Here is a 13482-nt window from a genome sequence, read left to right on the forward strand (position 1 = left end):
TGTCGCCAATTCCATAGTTGGTGTGGTCGATGTCGTTTCTGTATTTCCTCGCTTCTATGCAGCTGCGGCACGTTCGCACTACCTGGGCTAGTCAATGTCTCGAAACAGGAAGGAAATGCGATGTCGCAGAGGTCGTGATCCAGGCCCTAAAAATACCAGCGCCACGTGCAGGAACTAGATGAGCGGATTGTTGCTGGAGTTTAAGCTTAGAGGGCGCAGAGTGCTTACATAGAGAGCGCTTACATAGAGTGTTATGTAATAATTTTTCACCCAGTGATTTGTGACTCATATTAATTATTTAAAGCTTGAAGATTCGGATTAGGAGTGGGTGGACGACGACGGGATACAAGGCTGCACATTTGCTCCACACATGGACACATACATTATGTCAAACAACCCGCATCAAAACAAAGAAAACAAAAAGAGGAAAACGTTGTCAACACTGATCATTTCTCATGTTCGTAAGTGCAAGGGGATGCGCGCAAGAAAATCTTCCTTGGCACTTTTTTTTTTTTTTTCACTACAAATAAGGCAACCCTCAAATAGCAAATATTGCAATAACCGAACGAGAAACAGAGGCTCATCTTGACATGCCCATTCGATTGCTCATGACAACGACCAAAACAATCAGGGTGATGAAAGGTAGGACGTTTTGATACAAAACGTTGTGATTCCCGACCTACAAAACATATGACGCATCATGTATACGTTGCTTCTTTGTGAAGTGCACTGAACACAATCGTTTGATATTTCATTTCAGGTTCCTTTCCCGAGAGTTGTTCTGTTGGGACTGTTCAGGTAATTGCAGATAAGCGTCCGAAAGGCGCATAGCATGGTGCCCTCTGGTGGCAGTGGTCGTGCCCTTATTGTTGCCTCTCTGCGTGCGCGAAGATGCGCGAACTGTCCACCAAGTGATTGTAACTTCAGGCACAAAGGCAGCACAATATCCCGTGGTTTCTCTATCTAATGTAGTACCATGTTAGATAGGCAGTGGCGTAGCTAGATCATCTGGCACCCGGGGCCCATAGGTCTTCTGTCACCCCCCCCCCCCCCCCTAGTGTTGTCGAGGAAGGCGAGGATATCGACAATTTCCGGGTTTCAGCACCAGTACAGCCGCCTTGGATACCGTGCACGTCCCCGGGGTCCCCCTCTCCTTCGCTTTCTTTCCCAGAAATGGCGAATGCAGCAGGTATACACTGTTTTTTCTGCGCCAAATAACACAGGGTGCTGCACTGATAACGTGTGATAAGCGCATGTGCACATCTTCTGTCAGACTGTAAGGCTTGGCAGCCAATACACATGCGGCATCGTGGCAAATACGACTCACGTCACAAGTAACAAACATTTCTTTATAAAGTTTTAATTACGAATTTTAGCGGCAACATTACATTTGCAAAATTGATGGCCGATATTCATATCTTGCCTAACAACAACTTCACAAAAATCGTCGTAGGTACTATAGCGCGCAGTATTTTGGCTGTGGGCAGCTCTGAACGAAAACGAAAATAAATTGTGTGTCAGTGACGCTGATCTCCCCACCATATTAGAAAAACGGAAAACGCCATCTGCCTCCCTGCTGTGCGGGCGCCAAGGCTATGACAATTACGAGTTCTCTTCATTCTGATCAATAAAGCCTTGTTTTTATTTGCTGCTATACAGACAAACGTGATTATCCGAGCTGCGGTACCACCAATAGATTGGGAACAGAATAGAGCACGCTTCGTGTCGATTCTTGGCGTCACACAAAAAAAAAAAAAGAAGACCGCGATGAAGCCCGTGCCAGCGAAAGCTTGCAGTGCTGTTGGTCTGCACTCGCAGTGGAGAGGATTGAGGGATCAACGTCCACTGCTCCACTATTTCATATTTCTTTCGCTGCTGCCATACTGGGCGCCGGCCGCAGTGCCAAAGTACTGTAGGTTGTAGCACCCAAAACGATATTGTTTAAGAAGCTTTTGTTGAGTTAATAATATGACTTTGAGTCCTCAATTCTCGAATTGAAGTGCTTCCTCTATAAGGACTAATTAAAGGATTATTAAGGATATGGATATTACTTATCTACCATATTTTTCACGCTACCGAGTTCCTAGTAATCACAAAGACACATAACTTCATAGAATATCGGGAAATATCCTTACAAAATTCACCTTTTTTAAATAAAATTCTGTGCAGCTGACACAGACACTTGTACTGTACTTGTGACATGAAGTCACACAACAGTTTTCTGAAACTTTCGATGGTAAGAAGGAAAGCGTGAAACGTAACGGCAGGTTTCGCAGCGGCTTCTCGGAGCGAGCGGGAGAGGGTAAGTAAAAGCAGCCGAACATCGCGGCGGGCCCGCGACTACAGCCTGTCGAGTCATACGCCGCCGAACTCTTCGTCTGCACTGAGTCTGAAGACAATACAGGGAATCCCATTCGCGACTTTTGACGGCCGTACATATGCAACGTTGCTCTCAATGAACGCTTCGCCGTAAACGCGAGCGCCGGGAGCGCTGGTTGAACGCCCTCTTGCTGCTGTCTTAGTTCGTCTTCGCTGCGCGTTCTGACTTATGCGACTCCTGCTCCCAGCATGAACGCACGGCACGAGCGCACCCCACATGAAACGTTAAGCTAAGGCGAGTAGTTTAGCGACCATTTTGCGAAATAAATTTTTTAGCCCGCACATTCGTGCAATTATTTCGTGGGGTGTTGACAGAGCTGCAGCCGACAATTCTGCGGCGCAACGCATCGGGTACATGAGCTCGGGCTACTGGATACCGGAGCATTCTTTGCCATTTGCGCCCAGTCAAGCCGGCGGAAAGAGGGGTGTCTTCAGGCGTATATATGACACCCCCCCACTGGCCCCTTGCACCCGGGGCCCACGGCCCCCCGGCCCCCCCTGTTGCTACGCCACTGTAGATAGGTCAAATAATTATTGCCTTATTGTAACACGCTCAAATGCTACTGGGAATTTTTTCGTTATTTGTATGGCGGGGTAATCGAAAAATGAGTAAAGTTCGATCATTGTTATGCGTCGTGGTCATCGTATATAGATTACACGACTAATATTAATGTGGAGTAATTGTCAGCCGCGCATTTGGTGTGTTCTATTATGCCGTCTTTTACTTTATCGCTGGCTGAAGGCGCATGTATGGGCGTGATCGCTGCCAGATTTTGAATGGACAAGTGTCCATGAATAGAAACAGCGAGAGGTGTTATATCTATTTTGATGAAAGCATTCACAATATCTTTTACGTTTGCGCTTAGATATATGTTGACACAAAGCAGTCCTAATGTTTTTAAGTGAACTGCATGTTTGTTTTTCTTAAAGGGCCCCTCACCAGGCCACATAGTCAATTTTGGTTATACGTTGGAAGTTGTCGCGTGCCCTCTGAGGAGCGTGCTACCGCAATATTTTTTTTAATTGGTTCATTAATAGCCCAGATATAAATATTGCGGTGCCGTGAACTCATAATTTCAGTAGGCGAGCGTCACCGCCAACAGCTCTCTCTCCACTTGTCCCCGTCTAGCCTCCGCAAGTGAAATTCCTTCTCTGCGTTCTCCCATACCGGAGCTGGAGGATCGCGTGGCGCGTACGTCACGGGCCCCGCCTTTTTTCTCCTTCTTTTCCCTCGCTTTTTTTTTTTTTTTTTTGCTGCGCGGCGCATTTCCGCTGACGGCGTCGCGCGCGAGCTGTTGTGATTGTCTCGTTTCACTCTGCGCACTATTTTGCGCGCTGTGCACGAGAACACCTGAACACTTGAACACCACTATAAGTCAGCGCTACACGAATATTCAGACAGACGCAAGCGGATCACAGAGCGTGATCGCGCGCTGGAACATGGTAGAAAATGACATTGTTTCGCTCTCTGCACGCGCGACTACACGACATGGGAACAAGCAGACGAAACAGAAGTACATCTCTCTTGCTACGGTACGAAGTAAAACAAAGACACGCAGACATTCGGTTTGTAGGTTTTATTATTTCTCTACACCTTCATTCATCTAGTGAAGCAACAGATCAAACAAATAACTGCTGTTGCTTTGAATAATTCTCAAAGTCACGTGTCAGTATGAGCGACGTCACAGCACTGCCACGTACGTAGGTGTACTTCTGCGATATACGCAGACTACCTGGCTCGGAGCGCGGCGCCCACGAAGAGAAGGGCAAACGGCGTTTCGTTAGAAATTAGAGCGCTTTCCGCGGCGCGCAGGGTTGTAATACTTAGCAGACACGATCGTTAGCGCGCATGGCATGCACTGCGCTTGTCAGCTCAAAATGGCCAGAGCTGGTGAGGGGCCCTTCAAGTGTCGTAGTCAGGTATTTTATTTACTCCCTTCACCTCCCATCTTTCTGCAGTATAAGTGCTACAGGGAAAGTTTATACATCATTACAGAAAAGTGATCAGAGTGAACGATAAGGGACAATGTTTGCGTCGCCTTACACTACCCCGCGTTTGCACTGTTCACTTCTCCCTAATCTTTGTGTTTTTCTATCGGGATAAGTTTTCTTCTCACTCTGCTAGGTGCAGAAAAGAAGAAAGCATATTATGTCTAAAAAAATATACACCCTCCTATTCTAAAAAGTCCAGCTACCATACGTTGTCAAGATTCGGTAGAGAATATGACAATTAAGAGAACAACTAGGCTTACTACAAGTCACTGAGAACAATTTAATCGACAACTACAGTGAACTACAGCCTCACGTGATAACCAGCGCAAATTGCTTATAAGTAGTCGTGGTTAGCACAGGTCCCTTCAGATTGTTTCCCCGTAGTTTAACAGCACTTACGCGGAACGCGGTGTGGCTGAATGGCCTATTTCACTAATGACGACTATGTCAAGCGTAGCATGACAAAGCGAGGCATCAGATAATCCCTCGGCCTTGCGCCCAGAACGCCGATAGCGGCAGAGACGATTCATGAGCAGTGCACACTTACGCGCATGCATAAACTACTATGCTAGCTCTGTAAAGTTACGGAAAGCTTTTGAAATTTAACTGAAAAATGGATGCTTTAGGTAATGCGAGCAAGCTGAAGGACCTGAAATCACTTAAAGTTTGGTTGGAAGAAGATTTTCCTCCAATAGTGTAACTTGCGTGAAAGAAATTGCGCGACTTCGCGAAAGAAAAACGGAAACCAAATGAACGCTTTTCCGCGCGCTTTAACAAACTCCACATGTGCAGCGGAATTTACTGGTATGATCCTGCCCCGGATAAAGTAATTAGCATAAAAGAAGCAGAGGAGTGCCAAACCGAATGACAACCTGCAATTACGCACAGCGCGCAGACTAATGTCAACCCGGAGTCACTGCTCTCAGCAGAGTTTTGCAGCATCTTCCCCAAACTTCACACATTCAAAGGGATCACTCATGCCGCCTCATCAGATATCATTCTTGGCACGGAAACGTGGCTTTCAGAAGACGTCAGTAGCAATGATCTCGCGCTTCCGTCATCGGTTGTAATTTTTCGGAAAGGTAGAACTGGTTCTAGAGGAGGTGGCGTGCTTATTGCAGTAAGAGAGGACTATCAGCCATGATTGTTGCCGACTCACCCCTAGAAATACTTTGAATTTTGCTCAAATTTGGTCACACACAGTGTGTTTTAGGCGTCTGCTACCAGCCATCAGACAGCCGTCCTGAGTCTGAAGAACTATTTACCGAAGCTGTCGAGCTGGTTACTAACAGGTTCGCTAATTCCCACCTAATAACAGGTGGTAATTTCAACTACCCTGTCGTAGACTGGTCAACATCAATCGTTAGCACACATATTAACTGGGCCGATCACCTTCGTTTTGTTGATTCTCGTCGTTATCGTGACCTCACGCAACTAGCTCACCCACGGTAATCACATTTTAGATCTCTTATTCACAAGCGACCTTGATACTGCCGAAATACATGTTCTAGAAGCCACCAGTGACCATAAAGTAGTGCAGTGTTCCTTCTTGCTTCCTTATGCTTACCAAACGAAAATAAAAAAATACATTCTGAACCATGCGCGAGCTCACATTGAAAACATGAACCGAATGCTGCAGACCTTCTTAAACGAATTCCAAGAAGACTTCGAAAACCGTTCGACTAATCACAACCGGTGCATATCTCGCGATAAGTTAAAGGAGATAGGAGCTTCCTGCGCGACAAAATCTGCAATAAAGTCACTTGCTGACGCTCCGTGGTTCACACGAGAAGTAAACAGGTGCGTAAATAAGATCTTACGAAAAGACATGACGAACGAACACCCCTTCTGACTAGCAGAACTACAGAAGATATCTGGATTGGCAGAAAGAACTATTCTTGAAGTGAAAGATCAGTACTTTAATTTTACGCCTCCTAATATGTTAAAAACCGATCCCAAGAAATTCGGGAAAGTCGTAAATCCAAAAAATAGTCACTCGGTACCGGCACTTCAGGGGGAAAACGGCAGTGCTTTACAAGTAGCCGACTGCGCCGAGGAATTCAACAATAATTTTGCCACGGTTTTTGCAGATGAACTGCCCTATAATTCCCATCAGCTCTCACAACTTCATATTGCATTTCCTTGTACACCTATAATAGGTACAGCGCACGGCGTATCTCGTGCAATAGAACACCTGCCCGTTAAAACAAGTCCAGGTCCCGACGGCATCAGCGCTAAGCTCCTAAAGCTAACCAGTCAGTATTCAGCGCCCTTAATTTCCTTAATATTTTAACAATCCATCGACACAGCATGCGTACCGGAAGATTGGAAATCAGCGTTTATAATACCTATATTTAAATCTGGCGACAGTTCCCTTCCAAACAACTGCAGGCCCATCCCATTAACCTCAATTAGCTGCGAGTTACTGGAACATATAATGCAAAAGGATATTATAACATAAGTAAATGAAAACGACCTACTCCTCATCAACCAGCACGGCTTTCGGAAAAATCAATCCTGCCAAACTGAACTCTTTGAATGAGTAACTGATCTTCATCGTTCACTGCACTCATCGCTGTCGTCGACGCAGTCATTGTCGATTTTCGAAGGTATTTGATCGCGTCCACCATAACCGTTTGATCTTACAGAATCCGTAATCTTGAACTTGATCATAAAACACCGCAATGGATCGAACACTTTCTAACAAACCGTCATCACTCCGTCAAACTACAAAACCATATATCGAGCGGTACACGCGTCCTATCAGGGGTACCACAGGGGTCAATTTTGGGCGCACTTCTATATTTAATTTATATTAGTAATATAGCAACTAACATAAAGGCGACAATTCGATTATTCGCAGACAACGGCATAATATATAAAGAAATAGCAAGCGCTACCGGCATTACTCACCTTCAGTCTGCCCTCATTAAACTTACAGAATCGCAGATGAAAATAAACATAGATAAAACAAAATATCTGAAGTTTAGCCCGGTATCGAAAGCACAGGTCAGTAAATACGCAATCAACAATGTGCCAATATATTCAATCTCGACGTTTAAATACCTAGGAATAAAATCTAATTCTACTTTAACATGGAAAGATCTTATACAACACATAACCTCAAAACCATTAAAGAAACTCGGCCTTCTCAAACGACGCCTTCACCTCGTCAACAGTGCCACCACGACTATTATATAGCATATAACTCGCTCATTCAGCCTTCGCTAGAATACGTATCTATCATTTGGTATCCCCATCATGTCACGTGGACTAACCATCTCGAAGCGGTTCTTAACAAAGCAGCACAATTCATCCTGTCGTCTTATTCGCGATTTCGAAGCATCACCAAACTGAAAGACACCATCAAAATGCCATTACTTGCCACGCGCAGAACAGTTGCCCGATTATCTTTTTTTTTACGTCCTGTACCATAGTAACATGTGATTTTCTCGCTCACATTTCTCGAGCACATCACGTCTCGACTCGGTTAGATCACGCGTACGAAGTCAAAACTAGTTTTGCTCACACTGAAAAAATACCGGAATGCACCTCTCGTACTATCAATAGATCAATGGGATTCTTGCCATCTAGCATTGTCACTATCAACGACTCTCAATCTTTTCACTAAGCTCTTCAGTCTTTTTACGAACGTCAAAACATGTTACAATAGTTTGCCTTTTTCTATTCGCTACTGCATGGGGTACCTGTTGTCATCTTTATTAGAAACTAAACAAAGCACGAAAGTTACCCACTTGATGTTCTTATTATTTTGTGAGGTGTTGCCTAGATTTTACTTCGAAAAAAAATTGTATTGAACTGTCCGTGTTAGTATCGTACTTTTTGTTTTTAGTTACGTTCTCCATGCAACACTTCGTGTTGCATTCTCGTGTTTATTCAATCGCCGTATTTGCCTGCATTGTGACTATTTCTGTTATTCCCTATTCAACACTCTCCCCCCCCCCCCCTTTTGTAATGCCCTTACGGGCCTTTAGGATATCCAAAGAAAGAAAGAAAGAAAGAAAGAAAGAAAGAAAGAAAGAAAGAAAGAAAGAAAGAGATAAACAAAAGCTCAATATCAATACTCACTGGCAGTCGTTGCCCTTCCTTGAAGCCAGAAAGTTGACATTTTTGTTACACTCTTCTCTTCTCCGAGAGAATTCAGTGTACTGGCATTGTTCCACTGTGCAGAAAAAAAAAAAAGACAAGAAGGCGATACATTGCACCACGGCCATTTTAATGACATTATACGCCGGGGCTAATTAATTGACATTTAGTTTCAGTACAACTTTTGAAACCTCCTTACCTTCGTGTCCTCGCATATTTCGTGCACTCTGCGCGGTAACCTGTATACGTTCCCCCTTTGCTGTGCAGGTCATGACAATTAAGGCGTAGGCTAACAGGCTGCCCACCGACATCGTTTTGAGCTGCAAGTCTGCGAAAAAAAATAATGAAAGAACACTTAGCTCATTATCACTAAACGTCTATTCAGCTCACGGCGCCGCCTCGACAATGAATCGAGGGCAGCGCTGGGCCTCGTCTTTGGTACGTCTTAATTATACAGTCTCGGAAGAGAACAGCAGTTTACGATAGGTAGCGAAACACTGGAAGTGGTAAGGGAATACATCTACTTAGGGCAGGTAGTGACCACGGATCCGGATCATGAGACTGAAATAACCAGAAGAATAAGAATGGGTTGGGGTGCGTTTGGCAGGCATTCTCAAATCATGAACAGTAGGTTGCCACTATCCCTCAAAAGGAAAGTGTACAACAGCTGTGTGTTACCAGTACTCACATATGGGGCAGAAACCTGGAGGCTTACGAAAAGGGTTCTGCTGAAATTGAGAACGACGCAACGAGCTATGGAAAGAAGAATGATGGGTGTAACGTTAAGGGATAAGAAAAGAGCAGATTGGGTGAGGCAACAAACGCGGGTAAACGACATCTTAGTTGAAATCAAGAAAAAGAAATGGGCATGGGCCGGACATGTAATGAGGAGGGAAGATAACCGATGGTCACTAAGAGCTACGGACTGGATTCCAAGAGAAGGGAAGCGTAGCAGGGGGCGGCAGAAAGTTAGGTGGGCAGATGACATTAAGACGTTTGCAGGGACAACATGGCCACAATTAGTACATGACCGGGGCAGTTGGAGAAGTATGGGAGAGGCCTTTGCCCTGCAGTGGGCGTAACTAGGCTGATGATGATGATGATGAATTATAGTCGCTCTAGAAGTAAACAAGGAGTACGAGGAAAGCATATATCTTAGCAAATATCTATAAAGACTCCACAGCTACCTTAATTTTCCACAAGAAAATCGGAAAGATATAAATAAAGATAGGGCTCAGGCATGAGACAAGCTCTCCCATGCTAGTCACTGCATGCTTACAAGAAGTATTTAGATTATTAGACTGGAAAGGATTAGGAGTGGGGATCAACGGTGAATATATCAGCAACGTACACTTTGCAGATGACATTGTCCTGTTAATCAACGCTGGGGATGAATTGCAAGAAATTATTTAGAACCAATTAGCCGGGAAAGTGTAAGACAAAGGTAATGTTCGATAACCTTGCAAGAGAACAAGAATTCATGACTGGCACTGCAGCCTCTAGAATCTGTGCAAGAGTACAATTACCTTTAGACCAATTACTTTTAGGGGACCCTGATCATGCAAGAAAGTACGCAGAAAAATAAAAAGGGTTGGAGCGCATACGGCAGGACATTACACCTCACGAACGGCAGCTTGCCGCTATCTTTAAAAATAGACGTGTACAATGATTGCGTTCCACAGGTAATAATATATGGAGCGGAAAGTTGGAGGGTAATAAAGGTTGAGAAGAAGTTAAGGACCGCCCAATGGAGTGACAGAAAGAAAAATGTTAGGCGTAAAATTAAGAGACAGGAAGAGAGCGCGGTGTGGACTAGAAAGCAGACAGGGGCAGCCGATTTTCTATTTGACATTAAGAGAAAAAAAACTGAACTTGCAAGCCATGTAATCCGCAGTACGAACAACCGCTGGTCTGTTAGAGTTACAGAATGATGCGAACGCATCAAATGGCCCATTGTGCCAAAACGCCAGCGTCTGTCGTCTGGAGCAGCGAAACGGCACCTAAATTCCCATTGGCTGCGACGCCACGCCACGTCTCGACGGAGCATTGCCGGCGAAAGGGCACACCTGCTGCCGCGCTGGCGATGCGTGATGGCATCGTCGCGACGCCATGTCACCCTCGCTCTCGTAATCCTGTATTAACCGCGCAAGCTCTCGCCTGTGTTCGAACTTCGTCTCAGTAATCGCTATAAAGAAATTAATGTATAAAAAAATCGAATGGAAGAATGTTGGCGGTGGCGAGTTTCGAACTTACGATCGCTCGCTCAGAAGTCGACTGTCTTAGCCACGGTACTAAACCAGCGCCTCCTTGATAGCTGGCCTGTGCATTCTGCTTGATGACATCATTCTACTTGGACCGACATTTCCATCCCCAAGCCCGGCGTGACCAATGAGGTGACGTCACAATCACCACAGCTTGCTCGGGAGTGTCCCCATTAGATTACATGGCAGTCGGGCAAGGTAGCATGACGTCACGGTCGAAGTTCACCAGCCTTCTGCTATCCAGGAGGCGTTTGCCAAGCGTCTCAATGTGCTCGCTTGCCCGTGAAGAGTTCCTAACTCGAAGGACCGCTCAGTGGCGTTCAATCGGACATTAATGCTTTCGCATTCACAACTCATAAGAAGTGCTTAACTGTCCTCGGACTTTTGGGTTATTCTCTTCTCATTTAATTTTAGTTCACTTGAAGCTGCTATGCCCGTCGGCGGCGCAAGGCATTTCCCGGAGGAAGCACCACATAAAAGGAGATAACAGTTTCTGCATGAAGCGACTATGTCCATTTTGGAGTGTTCGCTCGACCAACCGTCTATAATTGCGCACTGAATGGCCCAGAGGCGTTAATCTCTTCGAACAACAGGAAATATTTTTTGCAGCCTCCAGGATACGCATTTAATTATGGTGTATGTTGTATCAAAACTTGATAAAATGCAAGAAGGAACAAACTTTCAACGTGAAAAGCACCAACAAATTACTTACTCCAACTTTCTGCCTTCCTTACGATTATGATAATAAAAAAGAAACAGATATCGCACACGGACAGGGTTTGTTCAGAAGTTTCATAACTTACGACGTAAATGCATAGCCTCTCATTTTACCTGAATATTTTACAGAACAGTCAGGTTCATCACCGGTATGTAATTGAATTATTACTGCATTGCTCGCTATCAGCTACCGTAGATGTTTAACTATGCAAACATATGGCCAGATTATCTGTAATCTTGGACATCCAGCGCTTTCTTTGTGCATTTGCAAATTTTCTGATATATTCCCTCCGCTTTTGCACTCATGACATAAATAAGCTGCCTTATTGTATCCAGGACAAAGCCAGCTATGAAACTGTTTTGCATCCAGTGTTAGCTGGCTAGTTGGTATGAATCGGTAGCTGTGTGTAGCGCGAACAAGAAAGCAAGGACAGTAGAAGAAGGCGTTTGTGTCCGTTGCTTTCGTTCGGCATTTTTCTTTTCTTCTTCGCGCTACATACACCTATTTATCGACAAGCTCCCAGTGTGAATTCTGTGGGAAGATATTGTCGTTAGCAAGGTTCTCAAGTCAACACGTAATCAATTTAACGAGTTGCGGCACTGCCCTCTCCTTGGGTCGCGGCTGAAGTTGATTTGGTTTTTGAAGTAGTTGTTCAGGCTACTCGACAGAGGCGCATGTGGACGATCAGTGCACGTTCATCGCAGCCGTGGTGGCCACTTAGTAGCCACATCTCTACGGAGGCCGCGGTATTGCGAGCCGACAGACTACTGACTGAATGGGAGAGTTCTATGTTATGACAGCGGAGCCCACCTTTTCAGACGTCGCAATCTTGGTCACAGCTCTATCGTGCCAACCGTGTCGCCTTGCATTCCTGCGAAGCCAGCTCGAGGTACGCCGAGTGGGGAACGCAAAACTGTGTTACCTTGCAGGGGCTCCTCTCCCAACGCCACGCCGTGGGGCACAGAGATGCTGTTGGGAGGTGTTTGTGCCTGCCGGCTTCGGAACACCAGCCACGATTTCCCAAAGCACGCGCGCCGGACAAGCATGATGGTGATAGCAGACCAGTTGGCGAAACCCTGAAGTCTTCCTCGTCGTCTCATAGCAGTTGGTAGATTACTGAGCTAGAACACTCCTTCTTAACATGCTGTTTCTTCAGATCAAGGAAAAACGCTTTTGGAGGATTCTTTTCGACAGCTATACCTATACATAACTCTTCCGGTGATCCTTGTGTTTGGCCCTACCGTTCTCTGCTTTAGCCACAGAAATGTTTGCGACGCCATTTTTCCAGAGCGAGACACAAGAATAAATACATACTGAATTTTCTAATTTCTTCTATTGTTAAACTCTTAACATAATATATTTATGCACATAATTTGGTGAGTACTTCACTACGATCGTACGAGTGATAAAAATAAAACCAAGAATTCCTGGACCTGCTTTGAAGTATGTTGCTCTGCAACACATCACAATGCCGCCACATATAAACCGTTGACTGTACGACCTGTTTCATCTGCTATATAGTTACGCGGGCTCCATCAACGCGTATACTGCGGTTACGGCAAAGCTCACCCACAAGACTTCTGCAACTGCCACGGAGTGACCCCTCTACGTGTCACCTCTTCACTTACCTCCTGAAGCAGCCAACGAGATCTTGAGTTTCCATTAAGGATGCATGTGGTGCCCTGCTATCCAAGAAATCATCGCTACCGAGTGACCAACTTCGCCATCGGTTTATACATACCATGTCCCGTGTTGTGCATCGCTGTGTTTCATGCTCTGTAGCACGGACGCTTTCACTGTGGTGTAATGGATAATGCACTGACAGCACGGAAAAACTCTTCAGAGCCACTCTTGAGATCTTTCTGTTGAAATTACGGATCAGCTCTTAGTGGTTCGCGAGAGCACTGTGACCTAAACCGATCTGTTCGCACTTGTAACCCGATGCAACCCGGTACCAGTTGCGTGTAAACGGCGACTTTTGCCGGAACTGAGCCCTAACCCGAACAATTAATCTTGCAACGTGCC

The sequence above is a fragment of the Dermacentor andersoni genome, chromosome 1, assembly GCF_023375885.2.
Source record: "Dermacentor andersoni chromosome 1, qqDerAnde1_hic_scaffold, whole genome shotgun sequence".
Lineage (NCBI taxonomy): Eukaryota > Metazoa > Arthropoda > Arachnida > Ixodida > Ixodidae > Dermacentor > Dermacentor andersoni.